The sequence below is a fragment of the Urocitellus parryii genome, chromosome 3 (assembly GCF_045843805.1).
Source record: "Urocitellus parryii isolate mUroPar1 chromosome 3, mUroPar1.hap1, whole genome shotgun sequence".
In the NCBI taxonomy this organism is placed as follows: domain Eukaryota; kingdom Metazoa; phylum Chordata; class Mammalia; order Rodentia; family Sciuridae; genus Urocitellus; species Urocitellus parryii.
This window is the reverse complement of record NC_135533.1, coordinates 131,951,877-131,972,231: the sequence shown is the minus strand read 5'-3', so window position 1 is coordinate 131,972,231 and position 20,355 is coordinate 131,951,877.

The window sequence follows — 20,355 nt, the reverse complement described above, 5'->3', positions numbered from 1 at the left end:
GGACATGCCTTTGGGGTTTATATCTCTGCTTTCTGGTGCCATATCCCCAGTGCTTCCCTCTGCCACTCTTCTCCCATGATTTCTGCCTGATCTCAGGCCCCGAGCAATGGAGTCGAAGGACTGAGACCTCTGAACCATGAGCCCTTAGACACACCTTTCTCCTCTAATTGTTCCTGTCCATTCCTGGGGTCGCAGCAGTGAAGAAACTGACTAGAACAGTCTGCTGGCCATTTCCTCCCTGCACCAGGATGACCTTCTGTGCATTGTACTCCTGCCCAGGACAAACAAAATGGCAAAGATTCCAGTTCACTCACTTCTAAAAAGTGCCCGTAACCCTGCCGAGGTGAGCCCACTACGTCACTAAGCCATGTTCCATTGTTTTCTCCTGTCTCTCCCTCGCCCATTTCATGCCAAGGCTGGTTGGTGTGAAGAGCCTGTTGTGCCTGGTTCTGGTCCAGCGTGGCTTCTTAGGCTCCTGCGGGGCTCCTTGTCCTCTGCATGTCCTCCGCCTGTCCTCACCCAAGAGCGCGGGGCGTGGTCATTGTGGGGAGGCTCCTCAGACACACCTAGCGACTCTCCTGTCCTCTGCATTAGCTCCTCTGGCAATGGTTGCTTCTTTGATGTGACAATTGAAGATGGTTGTCTGCACCTGGGCCGTTGTGAGGGCCTCCTCGATGGCCTTCTTCCTTCACGTAAAACAATGACAGGTGTTCAGCTAAGTTAACTGCACAGCTGGGTGGGCTTCACTGCCACCTCTCCATCCTTGCGTGTATCCTGCCTCCATGGCATCTGCCCTCCCAGCTGTTGGCTCTCGCCCCTCGCCTCCCCTCCCTCGGACCCCATCTCCTTCCCTGATCAACTATCACTGGCTCCGCTCGCCCTGCCTGGGTGGCCCAGCTGAAGGCGGGAGGCACTTGAATATATAGCTATTTTGCCCTGGGCATCCAAGAGCAGTCAGACCTAGACAGAGTCCCGTTTTCACATCTTCTTACTCATGCACCTCCTTCCTGAGAGGGTCCTTAGTTTTAATTCTATATCCCCAAACTTCATGTCAGCTAAAGGAGAGGAAGGGTTATGACAGGGACCCAGTTCCTGCACCTGAATCTTAGTGCGTTCATCACGGGGTGCAGCTCGTGTTTGTTTCTGTGTGACATGTAACTTGGACTCACAAGGAAAATCTGCCTGCATTTTGCGTGGCCTCAATAGTCCAGATGGAAGGTCTAGATTACCATATGTGGGATGAAGGGGATTTTGCTGTTTTGGTCAGTTTCATCTCCAAGAGTTGACCCCTTGGTACCACCACCAAATGACAAACTGGTTTTAAAATCTTGCCAAAGATGAGCACAGTGGGGTTCTGGATTGTCTCATGCTGGCCTTGCAGGGATGGCTTTATGCCTGTTTCCCTGATCCCCAGCAGGGGTTACCCCCAAATTGGCCATTGTTAGTGCATTTACACCAAGCACAGTAGGAACACCACAAGTTGGGGCTCTTTTCTGCAGTTGCTGAATCTGACTGGAACACCACAAGGCAAGACACTCAAAGGGAAAGCTGTTGTTGATCCAGAGAAAACAAATGTAGGGTTTTTTAAACAAATTTGAGCGACCTGTGAATCTGCAGAAAAGCATAGAGTGTGATAGGACATACCTGTGTCCCCATCACTGGGCACTTTCAAATCTTTATTTTGCCACTTAGTTTAAGAGACAGGAGAAGGAGAGAAAGCAACTGAGAGAATATGAACATTATGTTTGATAATGAAAAAATAGCAATTTTCCAATTCTGCAATAATCCAAGTGTCACATTAGATTAGTTTGGGGTCAGACTACACTGAAAATTTTGCATATATTTTGATTAGATAATTACATGCACTCTCTGTGCCAGCTCACTATTTTTAAAGGCATCATGTAAAGTATATGCTATTTTTTTCTTTTTGTTTTTTTGCACCAATGTTTCCAGTACTCTTTAAACCCCATTTCCATGAACAGTGCTGTGCTGAGACCCGTATTTAGAACAAAATCCATCCTCTTTCTTCAGAAATTCATAACAACGTTGCAGAGTTAAACTTATTTTTTAAATAATAACTGCTGTTTGAAAAAATTTTAATGCTCCTTTTTTTTTTATAAAGAATAATATTAGGTGAAAAAACACTTCAGAGGTGGCCGTGTGGTATGCGCCATCCATCTAGTGTCTCAGATATCCTCCCAACTACCCAATGGGACAGGCAGTATCACCTCCCAAATCTTTTGGATGCAGAAACTGAATTTGCCTAAAAGACGCCTTTTCATACCTACTGAGTGTCAGGGTCAGAATACAGTCGGTCCTTTCTGACTTGGGGGTGTGCTTGTCACCTCCGGGGCACGTCCACTTAAGTGGTCCCTGCACGGGGCGGGGGCGAGACAGGTTGTGAGGGGCCATCTTATATGGGCCCCTCTTTCTACCACGGCCTCCAGTGGAGACCTTTACATGGTGTGGAGGAAGTGGGCACCACAGTGGAGGGCCACCAGGGGGCCGGGGACTCCTGGCCAGTGAGCACCTTTAGTCTTGTGTCTGATTGCCCCAGTGTGAGTCTGCGGTGGCTGTGAATTAACATTTTTATAAATGCCATATTATATGTGGCTAGTGCAATTTTGTAGAGTGTTTGTGCATGGACCAGCAGCGTTTATTTAGAAAATGTCAATATTTAATGTACTTCACAGTGTCCGTCACTCGCGTTGACTTTTCTCTTGAAAAGCGGGTCTGCTGGGCTCCTCTTGTCCTTGGATGGCCCTGATCTTGTACATTAAGGTCACTGGTGTGGAAGGCATGTTGCACATAGGTAATGAGGGGAGTAATGGGAAGGAGGGGCCACGGTGGGCTGAACTGATCATGGGCAGTGTTTGTGCCACCAAAGGTAACTTCATCTGACAAAAATGTACAATCCAAGAAAAATGAAAGCGTTCCCCAGCGCCCCCAAAAGCCCCATCTTCTCTTGAGGCAGTGTTTACCTCTGTGGAGGGAGAGGAGCCTCGCTTTCCTTGGTTGGAGAGGTCAGAGCCAGGGCAGGCATCACACCTGGGTGAGGGGCCGCACAGGGAGAGCCTGGCAGGCAGGCGAGGACAGGGCCTCCCATCTGCTTTGTGAGCCTGCAGCCACAGCCTGAGGAGGCTGAGCCTCTGTGTCCAGGTGAACATCAGCTGCCCAGCCTCGGGCCTCTCACTTGGGTGCCATGGACTCTGGTTATTGGCCTGCAGCAAGGGCTGCTGGACTTGCTGTCCCCCCTATTTGCTCCACGGAGCCTTTCAGCATCTCCTATCACAGAGGTCAGTACCCTCTGTGAGCCCCATTTTAGCAAGAGAGGCCAGTCTTTCAGAGCAGTGTTCGCCATTCCGCGATCAATAACGTATTTCCCAGAACACATTTCAAGAGCACAGATTTAGTGTGGATAAAGGGGAGCTTGTTGATATTTTGATGTTTTGGTGCATTATGATGTTTATGTTGTGGGACTGTCATTTCCTTGCTGGGCCCGTCTGGATTTTCCCTTAGTGCTGAGAGGTGCGAAGCCTCCAAAGGCTGAGTGTTGTGGAGTTGGATATTTTTGAAGTCAAACATTTTCTCTCTGGGGCTATGGAGCTCACAACTCTTTAATAAATATTTCTCCAAGTAAAAGATCTTAGTAGCCCAGAGTTTTTCTTCTGGAGCTGAACATTGGTTTGGGTGCCAAATGCTTGTTATGTAACCTGTGACTTAAAGGTTCTGCAGTGGCTTTCAATATCTCAGGGGCATTTCCTTAACCTTCAAGGAAGCCCAGCGCCCCCTGGTGGTCCACTGTGTAACCTCCACCAGCACTGATCTCCCCTGACATCACAGTGGCCTGTGGCTTCTTCCTAAAGAAGGGCTGGGTGCCCTGATGCCCCCAGCTCCTCCATCTCTGACCTCGCCCCAGAGCACCCAGCACTCAGATTATCAGAGTTTCTTATATGCCTGCCTGGAGACCTAAACTGAAGGAACTTAAATTGCCCACCAATAGGTTTGATCCCTTGAATCTCATGATGCCACAAAACACCCAACTTAGATCCTCTTGCTGAAATAGGCAGTTTGCAACTTTCTGTGTTCCCAACTTTCAGTCTGGTTATTTTTCTAACCCTCCTCTTTCCCTTAGTGTCTCTTTAAGTCTTTTTCCACAATAAGAGTGTTGCTAGCCACACTGAGGCAAGACAGTAGTGTACTGGCATTAGCTTTACCAGAACCCACAGAGGAGAATCATTTTTTTATTCAAACGAAACTTGCATTTAACAGGATTGAATACCTTGTACTTAAGTCAAAGATAATCCTGAATCATGGCTCCTTTGCAAGGAGCAATGCAAAATTAGCTTCTGGGCCTGTTTCCAAAGGCAGGGTAAATTTATGACACGTTTAATATCGACCAACAATATTTTAAATGCTTCTTAAATTTATCATCACTGCTGGCTACATGGAATTTATTAGATCAAATGCAATAAAATATAATGAAATAGATTAGATCTCTTTTTGAAATGTTAGTAGACAGTATGCTGAGTAACAAAAAATGTAAAACTTGTCTTCCAGTATAAATGGTATTTTCAAATTTTTCATACCAAGAAGTTCTTCAGTACCCCAAGTTAAAAGAATAACCCCAAATAGTGTTTTTCATGGGGGCATTAAAACTAGGGATTTATAATTTAGAGATAAATCTATAGAATTTTATTTTATTCTGTGACATTTAAAAAATTTCTAAAATAAGTACTCTGTTGCTATTTTGTTTTTTATACACATAGCAGAATACTGGCTAGGGATTGTTTCCATTAAGATTGATGATTTTTGAGTTCACGTGTTCCACGGTGAGGTGCCAGACCACCAGGGGGGAAGGAGGTGCTTGGAGAGTGCAATGATCTATGTGAAGGCAAATTAACTCACCCCATAGATGTCCACGTCTCAATCCTGGTTCTGTGGTTTAAAGTGTCCCCACAGTTCATGTTTTGGGAATCGCTGATGTGATGGTACCGAGCCGTGGACCATGACCAAGGGGCTCAGTCACAGGCTCTGCAGGGGTGGGTGCATGCTGTCACTGCTGCAGCGGGGTCATTATAAAGCGGCATTTGGCCCCTTTCCCCTCTCGCTCATGTGATGCCTTCCAGCTTGTGAGGACACGGTGGGAAAGCCTTCGCTCGCCATGGCCCCTTGATCTTGGGCCTCCCAGTCTCCAGAACCATGAGCCAAATAAACTTCTGTTCAGTATAAATCACCCAGGCCGTGGTGTCTTTGTGTCAGAACAACCTAGATGAAGACACCTTGGAACCAGTGAAGGCGCCCGGTGATATTGCAGGCAGAATTAAGGAAACAGATGGCACTGGGTGGTCAGTTGCAGACTTAACAGGGTGAGGTTGTCCTGGTTTGCCTGCATGAGCTTGGTGATGTCATCAGTGTTCTTATTAGTGAAAGAGGGGGAGTGTCCAGTCAGAGACGCAGAGTGAGAGAGACTTGAGCAGCCAATGCTGGCCTAGACAGGGAGCCAGGCACTCTCTAGAACCTGGAAAAGCAAGAAAATGAACTCTACCCTAGGAGTCTAAGAAGGGACAGAACTCTTGATTTTAGCCTAGTGAGACCCGTTTCAGTCTTCTCACTTCCAGAAAAGTAAGAGGAAGTTGTATGATTTGAACACACTGTGTGGTCATTTGTCGTAGTAGTGGTAGCCGACTTGCACAGTGCAAAAGTGGGGGATGCAGGAGGCAGGCCAGTCTACGAAGCCCCTTAGTGTGTCTCAGCTGGAGAGTCCTCTTCTACCCAGTGACATTGGACCCCTGAGGGACACTGGTAAGGGTTCACAATATGCCCCTTCCTTCTAAAAGACCATCTGCCAGTATGGTGTGGAGAAATCCCCTTTACCTTTTTAGACAGAACCAGCAGGGACCAAAAGGGACTAGTGGGAGTCCCATGGAAGCTGAGAAGCAGAGCAGAACAGAAAAGCGGCATCGAGGCTCTAAAAATTAAGCTGCCTTTGGGGCCAAAGTCCACAAAATAAGCCAAAACCACATGCTCAGCCACAACAGGGCAACTGCCCACTAAGAGAAAAGATTTGAATAGGACCCAGGGTCACCTAACATAATAGGCAAACTATACAGAGGACAAAATAGAAATCACTGTCATATCAGGACCCCAGATTAACAGCCCAAATGAGGAAAAAAATTGAGCAACTCATGTCAACACCAAGATGAGCCAGATGTCAGCCTTATCTGAAAGAAATTAGGAGCAACCACCATAAAATAAGCATCCAACAATTAGGAATGGATGTGAAAGAAGAAAATATGAAATTTGTGAGTACCAGAGTAGCAGGAAAGGAGCAGTGGGAATCCTGGAACTAAGAAAGATGGTCATAAAGAAACCTGGATGAGCTCAGAGTGGAGTGTAGAGAAGACAAAAAGAGAGAATATGCAATTGGAATAACAGAGAAAAAGTCTTACAAGAAACCCATTTTGAATTCCATAGCCTCAGTAGGATGAAAGTAAACTTATGGAAAAAATACCATCTATCATTATAAAAAGAAAAGGAGGAGGAGGCTGGACAGAGGAGGAAGAAGAGGAGAAGAAGAAACAGAAGCAGCAGCTAGAGCGACTACATTAGTATCTGGTAAACATCAAATCAAAGAAAATTGCCAGAGACAAAGAACAATGTTACATGATGATAAAAGGTTCAATCTGCAGGAAGATGTAATGACACTACTTATGTATGCACCAAGCACCAGCACCTTAGAACACATGAAACAAGAACTGATGGTGCTGAAAAGGGGACAGGAGATCCACAACTGAAGTGGGGGCGTCAATGAACTCTCCCAGCTACTGACTGAGCATCTAGACAGAAAATCAAGAGGGACATGGAAGATGTAAACAACACAACTGGCCAACAGGATCCAGTTGATACTCACACCAACAACAGCAGGCTGCTCACTTTTTTCAAGTACCCATGACATTCCACAAGGGAGACCACATCCTGGACCATAAAACAAAGCTCAACACATTTAAAGAAAGGAATTAATACAGAATGTGTTTTCCCACTCTCAAGAAACCAAAGGAGAATTCATCAACAGAAGACAACAGGAAATCTTCAACTATATATACAAGTATATATATTATAAATACTTGTAAAAAATCCATGTGTAAAAGAGGTCTAGAGGAAATAAATAAAAATCATAGCACTGAATAAGAAGAAAACATAGCTTATCAAATTTAGTGCTAAGAGGAAGCTTTATTCTATTCTTATCAAATTTAGTGCTAAGAGGAAGCTAGATTCTTTGCATCTAGTATAAATGCTTATACTAGATGCAAATAATGTTCTCAACAACCTAAATTCCTCCCTGACCATACCAGAAAATCAAGACAGAAATTCACCTAAAAAGGAAAAGGGGGTGGAGGAGAAAAAACTATGAGCAGAAAGCAATAAAATTGAAGGCAAGAAACAAATGACCCCCTCCCCCCAAAAATCAGTGAAACAAAATTTGCAGTGTTTGTGTAGCCTTAGCTAGAACAAGATCCAGAAAAATCAGTTCCTTCTGCTTTAGGATTGTTGGAAACTTTTTCATGTTTCGAAGTTTTTGCATAGCGCCAAACCAATTATGGCAGATAAAAAGTCAACTTAAAGTTATTCATAATTAAAACTCTCATTAGTGGCAGTTTCTACATTTGATATGCCACAGATTTTATAATCCGTTTAATATCAGAAGATTTTAGGCATCACCATTTGGAATTATGCAAATATTGAAATGGAAATAAAACACTGTATTCCTAACAACAAAAAAAAACCCAGTTGAGAATATTAATTGCTTTTAATTATAAGAAAACTGGCTGGGTCACATATGAGATTCAGCAAGTTTTTTAAGTTCTCTGGAGGAATTTTCTCATCTTTGAGTTCTGTAGAAAGTTACATCCACTGTGTTTGATTTTTCTGTGGAAAATCAGAAGAGCCTGTCACACTCCAGGGCTGGCCAAGCCACAGGGAGGCCAGGGCTGGAGAACACCCTGAGACTTGACTTTATCTTTTTTTCCCCCCATATATATATTTTTTAAATTGGTGCATTACAGTTCTATGTAATGGTTGGTTAGTCACACACACACACACCATAGAGCAATATAATTTGGCCAATATAACCCCCAGTATTCTCTGTTCCCTTCCCTCTCCACTCCCTTTGGTCCCTTTCCTCCATTTTTCTCTCTTTTCATGAGATTCCCCCACCCCAACACCTTTCTTTTAATTTTTCCTCTTTAGCTTCCACATATGGGGGAAAATATTTGACCCTTGACCTTCTGAGTTTGGCTTATTTTGCTTGACATAATCTTCTCAAGTTTCATCCATTTTCCCACACATGGCATAATTCCATTCTTCTTTATGGCTGAATAAAACTAAATCATTACACGCACGCGCGCGTGCGCGCGCGCACACACACACACACACACACACACACCATATTTGACCATATCTGATTCTGATGTTATGACCTTGGAAATGTTAATCACATAAAAAAAATGGAAAGAAAGGTAGATGTGATAAGATCATATTGTGCATACGTAAAAACATGTAACAACACCCACTATCATGTGTAATTATGATGCACCAAAAATAGGAAAGTAGAACAGAAGAAGATCAAGGCTTGGACTTGAGAGAGACCCTGTGGCACTATTCTCAATGTAGTTTGTGTGTGGTGTGAGGTAGGGATCTCTGTGAATTTTATTTTCCCACAAAAAGGACAACTATTTCTTAAACAGATATTCTTTCTCTTATTTGTACTGTCAACCCTATCATCTATCAAGTACTTGTATGTGCTTAACTTATTTTCTTGGCACACCAGTTTACTTTGTTGATCTAGTTTACTAGGTTTGCTTTTGGCTTATCCTGGTTGACTCCTCTTGGCTCCAAGCAAACTTTGCTTTCAACTGACATTTACTGTACACTGGAACCTGTTGAGCATTTTGCAGTGTACCCAGCATGAGGCCGTGTCACGAAGTTGGTTTGAAGAGTGGACTCTGTTACTCTGTCACTTATTAGCCAAGGGTATTGGGAAGTGAGTGTCCTAATAGAGCCCACTCCTCAGTCCTCTGTTCAGATCAAGTTAGAGAAAGGATATAAAAAATCTAAGCCTAACATATCTAAGCCTATTGCTTGATAAAAACTGTTTCATGAGTGATAGTTAATATTATTTATATTACCCATAATACTGAACATTATAGTACCTAGCATGTGTTAGTTTTATTATGATTACAACAGTTAATATAAGTAAAACATCTATTACAAACCAATACCTATTACATGTTGAATGTCCAATAAATGTTTACTTTCAGCCTCCTTCTATTTCCTTTCTAATGCTTGTCCTTCTTTGGACATGTCTGTGGTCTTATTAGGATGATTTTTTTTGGGGGGGGGGGCTATAAAATAATATGCTACAACATGGGAATTTATTTTTTATATGATCTAATGTGATCTTTTCAAAATGCCAATCAATTTTAATCTTAAGGTACCATTCTTCAGATTTATTATATTTTTAACAGCTTTTTTCTTGTTTCACTGAACAAATTGTTGAACATGAAAATTTAGACCGAGTCGGTGTGTTGCAATGTTCTGCATGGGTGAGCACCAAAAATTAACAAAGAACTTCTATTTAGGCCCAAGATGTCTAACTTTTCTCCAGTCATTTCCCCTTTATCTCATCCCCCTGCTTCCTTTTTAAAAGCTCTATCTGAATTAAGCATCTGCTACTGCTTCTGACACCAGTTTAAATTGGCAGGAGTGAAACAAAATACTACAAAAAGGGAGAGATCTATTTTTGAAAAAAGAAGAAAAGGTTAATCCTTCTGCATCTGGGACTCCATTTTAATGCTTCAGAAATTCTTGGACCTTGATTGAAGCTGAAAGAGCAGAGTGTGAGCTGGAACTGAGAGCTTGGCTCCATGGTAAGAAGGACCTGGCTGAAGTTGGGTCTGTGACGCTGTGTGTGCGTAAGTTTGTCTCAGACCCACGGATGTCCCGCGGGGTGGAAATGCTCGCAGGGTGATGGAGTGGAGCATTCGCAAGGTAAACATTACGGAATGGCTGTGCAGATGCCTCGGCGTACGAGAATGTCCACATCACATGAACCGTCTGCATTCCCAGGCAACTGCATGTGTTCTCCGTGCTCAGAAAAAGAATTTCATACTCTGTAAAAACAGAAGCTTCTGTATCACACCAACTACATGCTTAATGTGTATATAACAATGTTTTAGATTTCAAATGCACAAGATACCAGTACCTGCTATTCCCATTTAACATTTGTGCATATAAACAAGACTGCACATTTGTAAGATCTTGTGTTGAGCAGACAGCCCCAACAAAAGAATTAAAGCAACTGATTTGAAATGGGTTTAGGAGAATATATGCTCCCAGTTAAAATCCAAATGCTGCTTCCCAGATTGCTGTGTTCCCTGTCGTGTCCTGCCCAGATCAAGCGTGCATTGTAGGACCAGGTAAGCAAAGACTAAATGTGATAGTAATTGTACTCCCTCACTGTATCTATGGCCTGTGTGTTCTAGAAGCCTAACCCATGATCTTGTGCTCTGAGGTTGCTTTGATCTGTGTACCAGGTTGTCGGAGGTGACTTTGGACCTTGTAGTAGTACTGAGCTAGCACAGAGGAGCACTGGCAGTGGTCCATGGCAAAGAATGGTCAGTGGGTCTGCTCACCAGGTTTTCTCATTCATTCTGCCCCCGATTTATAGGTGCAATCTGGGGATTTCTGTGTGGACATTTTAATTGTCTGGTCTTCGAGGGCCTCAGCAACATGGCTACAATGCAAGCTTCTGTCTGTCATTTTGTATGTTTAAATGTGAGAACTTGTTCTTTCTCTTGCCTGTGTTTACTCTGCATTTTTGTTAAGTCTCTTAAAGGGTCAAGTACCACATGACCATATCAAAACAGTTCATTCATGCAAAAGGAGTTTGTTAGCCCTCTGTTTGAGAAGTTGGTGGGAGACCACAAGGTCTTTATCTTTCTCTCATTTTCATAACTTACCTTGGTCTGTGCTGGCATCTATCTAGGGCAGCTTTTTTTCATGAGCTGAAAACACAGCCCTGGGTAATTCCAGGCTCACATCTTGCTTATAACGAGCAATCTTGGAGGAAAAAGTGATGCTCCTTGGCCGGCAGCTGGGCAATCTTCTTAACAAAATCTATTTGGTTCTGCTAAGTTACATGCCTATTCCAATTGTGCCTCTGGCTCCAGGGACAGGAGGAAACATGACCAACAGGCTGAGTCACAGCTCATAGGGGTAGACGTAGAAAAACAGCCACAGAGGGTCTGGGGCTGGACTTCCTGAGCTCAAATTCCTGCTCAGATCCTTAATAGCTCTGCAAATTCCAGCAAGTTGTTTGACCTTCCCTGAAATATAATAATACTACCTGGCATGCAGGATTGCTTTGAGGATTCAGTGAGCTGTGTCTGCAGAGGACTTGGAACAGTACCTGGCACATAGTAGGCATAACATGGCCCTGGGGTCACTATCAGCACAGATGGTTCTCCTTGTAGGGAGTGGAGCTTTGTGGCACTAACAGAATCAGGGGTACTCCTCAGTGACAGTTGGGCCACCTCTTTCCTACAGCCCAGAGTTAGGATGTCAAGAAAAAGTTAAGTTGTAAGAAAACCTGAATCCCATGGAAAATCTACAACAAATCGCGGTGTCACAAAATTTCCATGTTGGAATAAACATCCTGAGCTCGGTTTCCAGCGTTTCTTTCCAGGGTTAGCACTTCAAATGGGAGCTCTTTATGTGATGAGAGCTGTGAGCTTGAGGTGAAAATTGGCTCATATTGTGAAAAATGCACCTGAGATCTACACTTTTTATTGCATTCAAGAGCAAATGCAATAAAACAAAATCCTAGTTCCTTAAGTCTTTGTCTTAACAAAGCCGTGTGCTTTACTTATTTGAGAATGAATCTACACATGAAATTAGGTAAAAGATGCCTAAACTCTTTTATCTACATGAGACATGGATCTATTTCTGTGCAAGTTGGCATAGTTTTTAGAAATTGCTGAGGATAGTTGGCTGAGAAATTATTCTTTTCTTGGAGGCCAAAGGTCAAAGACAAACCAACCAATGGAGGGGGGGGTCCTGGATATTCTCTATATTAGCCACTTTCTTGCCCTGCAGCTAGACATTCATTATGGGGCTATAAAGTTTATTTTGTGGAGGCGGAGCTGAGGAAGACATTTGTTAACATCCCCCAGAGGTCCCAGGGCATCGGCTGAGGGCCTCCTTTGCTTCCAACCAGCTCCCAAAATATGGAGTTTTAGCAGAAACTTCTGTCAGTCTGAATTTTAAAAAATCCTCACAAAAATAGGTTCTTATTGTTATTATCTGTTTTCCTTCTCCAACATCCACATTTTTACCACCAACAGCCAACAGGACAGGGATGAAGATCTATGTACGTGAGTCTTGGCTTCATTATTCATATTTGTTCTACGCCTTGGCCTGCAGCCTGGGGAGCTGTGTACCTTAGTCCAGAAATCTACTTCTTGCTTGAAATTTTTCTCCTTTAGCACAACTCCCAGCAACCCCCAAACTCTTGCCGTCAAGATAGTGGGGAGAGATGGTCCCTTCAGAGTTGCAGGAAGTGTGTGTGCATGCGTAAACCTTCACCTCCCAGAGGAGGGCTTGTATTTTCTTTTACTAAAACAAAGAAAATATGACGGGTGCCTAAGCTGAATGAGAAGCACAGCGTCCCGGGACGTCACTCACTTGGGAATGAACTTGTCTTTCCATGTCAAGGCAGATTTAGCCAAGAATAAGGAACTTGGCCATCCCACCTTGGTCACCTTGACCTTGGACAGATGCTGCCAGTTCCCTGGGTCTTACTGTTTCCAATGCAAGAGGTGCCATGCGGCCTGTGCCTGTGTGGGAGGTGCTTTGGTGTGGGACTGATGGCCCCTGACATTGCTTGAACTGAGATCTACTCCAGGGCCCCTTCTCCAGATCTGGGGCTTTCCTCCATCATCTTCAAATCAGATTTTTTGCTAGGGAGAGGAAGAACGTGGCTCTCAGGGAATTTTGCCTGCCTTTCCAAATCTACTACCTCCCTCACAGCATCGAAGTCCTGGTTGGGAAATCTGGGTTCCCACACTAATGTCACTGTCAGCTCGCTGTGTGATTCTTGCTTCCTAACTTGTTACCTTGGCATTTTTCACCAGGGATTATTAATATGAGTTTTATCTAGTGTGGAAATTGATAATCAATTTTTGCTTATTCAAGTCCCTGGAAGCTTTAGGCATTCATTAAGAGAGGAATGCATGAGGGAGTTATAAAAAATAGTTGACTGGAGTCCCAGGGATGGGCTTCTCTAATTTTTCTATTTTTTAACAAAGGAAAAAAGGAAAGTTGATATCATGGCTAAGCCATGCCTGGCTTGGGTGCTGACTTTTCCTGCCCCTGAAGTCCCTCCCTGGTTCCTCAGACTGTGACCTGTATGGGAAGCATTGTCATTGCAGGTGTAGCTGATGAGTCATCCTGGAGCAGGCGGGGGCCCCTAATCCAGCATGACTGGGGACCTTATCAGAAGAGACATTTGGACACAGATTCAAACATATACACAGGGAGGGCGCCATGTGGGCCCTGGACCCCACTGCTCCAGGCACTAGGAGAAGAGCTTCAGCAGACCCTTCCCTGGAGCTCCCAGCGGGAGCAGGGCCCTGCTGAGGCCTTGTCTTACACCCTGGACTCCAGACCTTTGAGATGCTATCCGCTGCTCCAGCCACCCCATACCAGTGCTTCCTGGTGGCTCCATGGAACCTCAGCCCCTCTCTGGGCCATCACCACATCTTCCTGCCCAGCCCATCTGTTTTGCTTGGTGACAGGGGGAATTCCTTCCCCCACACGTCTTCAGGGACCAAGTGGAGCTGCCCTTGGAGACCAGCCTGCCACACTCCCTGCTGTAGGGAGGCACGTGTGTGGTCAGGGACTTTGATCCGAACTCTGGGCACTTATTATTAGAGTGTGGCTTGGAGAGTACAGTGTGTCCTAAGACCCAGTTTCCTCATCTGGGAAAGGGGATGGTGGCTTCTCACAGGGTTGTCGTGAGCATTGAGTGACATAATGCTGAGAAGAGCTTGAGCACAGGGCTGGTACAGAGGCGCGTTCCGTGAAAGGCAGCTGTTTAAGTACACTCCACGCTCCTCGAGGTCTGAAGAGCATCTTGTTCTTCCTTCACTTCTCCTTTATTGGATTAATTAGGACCCTGATTTATTTCCTCTTAGGTAAAATTCTGAGTTGATCTGATGGTTGGTGTTAATTATCAATCAAGTGTCCTCCTTAATCCAAAGTCAAGGGGGATCCGGGCTGTTTCTCCTTTGTCACTTGGCCATCCTGGGTGTAGCATCCCTTCATTCTCAGGTGGTGGCCATGTTGCTTGGGTGGGGAGTCGGGGAATAGGGTCAAGCCTTGGAAGAGGTCTGCCATAGTCCAGTGGCCAGAGTACAGCATGATGACCAGAGCTGATGATCAGGGCTGCTGGGAAATGTAGCCCTGATCCTGAAAAGCCCACGAGAAGTGTGTGTCCTAGTAGCCGGGAAGTGGGGAGATGGAACTGGGGGAAGCCTGTCTGTACCTCAGCTACACATGAGCATGTCAACGACCATCCATAAAATGTGGTGGAAGCAATGAGTTTCACTGGCTCCTGGGGGCGTGGCCTGAGCACTGGCTGGGTGAGGAGCTGTGCCTCCAAGTCATGGTCCACCAACCACAGGGGGTTTAGAAATGAGTGGGCATTGGCACCTCCCCACCCTCCATGGGTTCCCACTTAGTGGCTGCTGCCATGGCATGTTCTGTAATGTGGGACGGATGGCACTCTGGGGAAGCAGGTGAGATCACTCAGCCTAACTGCTGGGTGTGCAACGCCTCCCCACCCTGGCCCTCAGACCACAAAATTACAGAAGAGGAGAAAGTTGAGATGGAGTGACACAGAAGACGGAGGGCAGCGGCCAGCAGACTGGGCCTGGGCTTCCACGTGTCTCTCCTGTCAACCTGGGTTTCTTAAAGGACAAGAAAAGCTATTCTGTGGTGGGGAAAAAGTGTTTGGATAAGGAGTCTCGGGGCTCCTACAGTACATACTACTTTTATTTCTATCCATCATCAATGTAAAACCTGACTTGGATGCTGAAATATTAACAGCTTCTCCTTTTGTAGGAAATGTTCTTATTTTAAATATGTTGAGGTACTCTGTAAGTGGGGGAAATACATTTCTGACTTAGTAACTGGGTAGCTTATCTGTCAAAGACTTATGTCAAAAAAGAAGAGAACATGAGAAACCCACATTCACCTTTCAGCTTGAAATGTTTGATAGTCCGCAAGGTGCTACAGGAAAAATGAAGTAGGAATTATTTGGGTAATTTTCAGCTTTGGGAGAATTTTTGAATTTGGTTTAAAATGTTCAGTTAGAAATGTCCTTCTACTGCATGAGTAATTGCATAGTTGTAAGGTTAAATTGCTTCTAGAGTCACCAGTGTTTAGAGAACAACCACAGAAAGAGGTAAATCAGCAGAGATGGGGGAGAAGCAAAAATTCTCTGTTCCCCTCTGAGGGTGGGTGACGATGGTGTGATTTGGGGGAGCTGTTACAACAGAGTCACCAGTAGGAGTATTGGCCGGGGACCTTGTGAAAGAGGCCAGCTGGCCAGAGCAAGAAGCCATAACTGCAAGATACCATGTCATTCTGCAGGTAACAGAAGCTGAGGGGTCTTGAGAGATATCTAGCCAGGGCAGAGGGAAGGACTTGTCTGGACCCAGGAGATTTTGCTGCAGATAAAGCATCTTCTTCTCCTAAAGGCCCTCTAGAGAACCCATGGCAGAATCCAAAAGAAAAAGGCTCAGTTTTAATGCCTGTCGTGTGTGTGGGATGCAAAGGCACCTTATTCCAGTGCTAAGGAAATACAACATGCACCATCTATGTCCTTCCCTGGGATCCAGAACCCTTAGCTGGTGCTGTGGTCCAAATGTCTGTGCCCTCAGGAAACTGGACAGTGCCCCGCCCACAACCACGCCCACCTGGGAGTTTCCTGTTACTTCAAGGCAGAGATTCCACAGGCCTTGCTGAGCTCTCAGACCAACTCTGAGCCTGACTTGGCACTCAATAGATACTGTATTGAGCCAGACATGTTTAAATAGGTGGAAATGTGGGTGGGAATCCTCTCTGCAAGCCAGAAGAAACTAACTAGGGTTAACCTGAGCAAGAGGTGATCAGTAAGAGATCAAAGCAGGAGTGGGAAGCTCTCTTTTGGCCTAGAATTGTCAGCTGAGGCAGCCAGGAAGATGGGAAGGAGGCCTCCCTCCTGAGCACACCCATGACCCAGAGGGAGGAGGGTAAGGCGTCTTCAGCATGAAGCAGAACATAAGCTCTTTCCAGTAATTTGTCCCTGGCCCAGTGTGGCTTTTGCCAGGAGCAGAATGGACCACATCTAACGTGGAAGAGTATTTCTAACTTAGGTGAAGAAGTAGGGTGCTGTTAGGAAAGAGGAACTGGGCTGGGAGCTGCAAGGAGACACAGGTAACCCCCAAAGCCCAAGATATTGGGCGCTAGTCCTTTTTTTAAAAAATTCTCAAGTGAAAGCCCTGTGGTCCGAGGGGCCAGTGGTATCTATGTGCTGCACTTTAGCCACTCGGCACCCCACAGAAGCCAAGGAATCACCACCCCTCTTTGCTCTTTGTCCTCAACATCTGCAGTACTTGAGTTCGTGAGAACAGATCGCTGCATCTCGGTTAACTTGTTATCACCATCCATCTGCCGTAGATTGCTCTTCCTCACGGGCTTGAGAAGAAAGTTCCCAGATGCAGTTGGTTGCAACAGAGCATGCTATGGGTTGTCCTTTGCCTTCCCAGCCTGGGGGCTTGGGTGACAGATCAGTTTGATAAGGGCACATTCAAACTGGGGTCATGAAATTCTGTCACCCTCATTCTGAATGTTAATTTTGCTATATCTTGTTTCTTAAGAAAGCAAAGTCCTGCTGCCCTCCCAGACACATACACTCACACACAGAAACACCCACACACAGGACGTCATTAATTTGAACTTGAGGCATTTATGAAATATATCATGTTCATGATTTTGACTGGTCCTTAGGTTAGAACTTTAAATCTGGAAGAAAGAAAAATAAAACGACTTTCAGATTTGCCTAAACAAGAAGAGTTGGGCCCTAGGATAAGCGTTAAGGAGACATAAATACTGACACCACAGCGAGCAGATTCCCCCACCCAAGGCCCCAGCATGGCCGTGTGTAGGTGGTGATGGACAGGACCTGTAGGATTCCGTGGTTAACCATGTCCCAAGTGATTCGCCCACTCAGAGTGGCCACCACCCAGTGTCCTGTGCCCTGTGGGGTGAGCAGGGTCTGACACCATGAGTCACGAGCCTGTAACCCCAATTGAGCCCATTTCCTGGTTTTCCTCTTTTCTGGGGCATGGTAGCTATTCATGGCTTAATCACCACATGATTATGAGAATCTCACCCATTCTCTAATTTCAGAAATCTTTTCTAACGCCAAATGTATTTAGGTCTCATTTCAGGGGCTAAGGAGCCACAGGGATCCCTGACCTCAGGAAGTCTTTAGTCCACTGGAATAGATCTGAGTTTGTGCTACATTGACCTGGAGGGATGTCCTATGGTTGGAATGTAAGAGCACAGACTCTGCTGCCAAGTCCAGCCTTCCTTGCATTGGCTGTGTGATATCTGCATGTTGCTTAACCTCTCTGGGTACCACTTTCCCTCTGTGTGAGATGGGTACACCTGCAAAACCTCATATCTTAGGGCCATGATGGAGACCAGATGAGGGGATAAATGCACAGCTCAGCCAGCTCACATGGAGTGCCTGATGAACACTGGCTGAGACTCCATTCCTCAGGGAACACAGAGCCTCCATCAGTGATCGAAGAGGGATAGTGCCGACCTGGCTGTCTAGGAGGATGCACCTGTGTCTTAGCCATCTCTTCACTAGGATGAAGCCATTAAATGACAGAGCATACTTAGCAAATCCTTGTTTTGCATTTTTAGCCATTATTTCCCCAAATGACTTTTTCATTTACACTATCAATCTCCATGTATAAGTGGAGTTGTTTTAATGTATGGCTGCACTTAACAGGCTGCTAAGATAGCCCAGCTCAGAGCAGTGCTGCTGTGCTCACGTCCATAATGGAAAAAAAAAAAAAATGTGTATGGGCCCAGGATTGCCGGGTGTCAGATCCCAGTCTCCCTTGGGTTGTGAGGTGGTTTTCATTGCGGTTTCTCCCCCCCCCCCCCATAACTAACAAGCTGAACACACACGGTCATGGTCAGCTTCACGTTGTCTTAAGGAAAAGGCCTGCTCAGATGTTTTGCTGCTTGCGGCTGGGCTGTCTTTGATGGTCGATGGGTCATGGTGCTCTTTACATATTCTGGATATAAATGCTCTGTCAGATATGTGGTTTCCAGGTATTTTCTCCCCACAGCAAAATCCCCATTACACTCAGAATTTCTGGACAGTTTTCCAGGGCTTTGCTACTAGTAGGAACAGACCCGAGGGCAATGCCTGGGAGATGTGGGGGGAGCACCTGGACAGACAATACAAGGGCCTTGACCAGCCGACAGGAAAAGCAAAATTGGAAGAAGCAGAGGGGCAGAGAGAGACAGGAAGTAATTAAGTACCTGGTTGAAATCATGGAGTCAGAGTCCCTGAAATGAGCCATAAAGTAGAATTGTCAGGGCAACAAGTACCTCTGGGGAGTGGAGGATGAAGAGGGCTCCTCTGATTCTGGAGGTAGATGTTTCCGGATGCCCTTTGGGTTCCAGAAATTCAGCTTTGGGTCATTGAAGGGACCTCACACCTTTCTTTGGCTGGGTTCTGCAGCCTGGCAAGCCATAGCGGGGTGTCTGGAGAGGCCATTAGTACTGATGTGGATTCATCCACAGGGCACAGGTCTAGTCCCCTGGAATGAGGCATCCAATCAAAGAGTTAGAAGTCCCTGTCCTCATGGTGCTTACAGTCTAGCTGGGACACGCAGCTGACATCATAGTGTAAGCACTGGAGAACTATAATGTAGGTGCATCATGAGAATTAGGCAGCCGGGGGCTGTAGGAGGGGAGGGGCTTATGGCTTAGGTAGATGGCGTTGGCCAGTCTGACAAAGTCACTCTTGAAAGAAGCCTGACAGGTGAAGGACTGAGCCTGGATCTCAGGGGGAGCTTCTTGTGTAAATGTCCTGAGGTGGGCCTGGTGCATAGCTGGACAGTGGGGAGGTGAGCGTGGCTGGTGGGTGAGCAAGGCCATGTGGGGTGGGGAAGCTGCAGGGCTTCCCAGGGTCTGCGAGGACCATGGTCTCTCTCCAGGTGGAATTGAACAGTGCCCGTTGAACTGGCCGTTGAACAGTGGGGCCAGGCATGGTGTCTGCTGTCACCAGGTCCCTCTGGCTGTGGATGGAGAGCACGTTGCTGGGTGCAGGCCTAGGTACAGAGCAGAAAGAGCCCTCAGGAGCCCCATGCAGTGGCTGGAGAGAGATATGATGGGGCAGAGCAGGCTGGCAGCCATGGAGGATCTGGCAAGTTTCTGGAGATCAGACGTGGGGTGGGGGCACAGAGTCAGAGGTGATCCTAGACTTCTACCCAGGTGACTCAGATGGACTTGGGTTTAATGGCACAGAGAAGGTCTGGGAAAGGGGTGTGTGTGTGTGTGTGTGTGTGTGTGTGTGTGTGTGTGCACGTGCACGCGTCCACTGCTCAGCTTCTGACAGGTTAACTGGGGAGGGTCCATTCACCATCCCTCCTAATCAGGGGTGGGCAGTGCGGTGTAACTCGTCCTGCGACACCCACTCAGTGCTGCTGACTCTGTCCTGGGGAAGGAGAGCAGGACCTTCCCATGGCTGGCAGGAAGGTGGCAAGTACAGAGGGAATCCTTCACCCCCAGCTGCACAGGCCTGGGGCCCTGGGCCGAGGACCTTGCTCTCAGGTGCTCTCAGGTCAGCCGTCTGTGCCTCAGCCTCCTGAGATTCCTGGTACCCCATGAGTCTTAGCCCCTCCCTCCTTCCCTCCCTTCTTCCTTGCTCTGGAGAAAGGTCACAGCCCAGGTGACTCGGGGCCTCTTCCCATCCTCCAGCACCTGCCTCTTCATGGACACTGGGTCTTGCTGCCAGGAGAGATGAATGGCCCAGAAATGTCACAGCTTGGTGGCTCTTAGTACAGTGTGTGCTAGCAGCTGCCACCCATCCTACCTGTGCCCACTGTGCCCCCCTCAGATGCCAAGGCAAGCCCTCTCCTCCCAGTGTGCCCTCCCCCTAACCAGGAGGCCAACCAGGCGCAGCTCCCTCAGGGGTTCAGACCTGGCACCTCCAGGACCCTC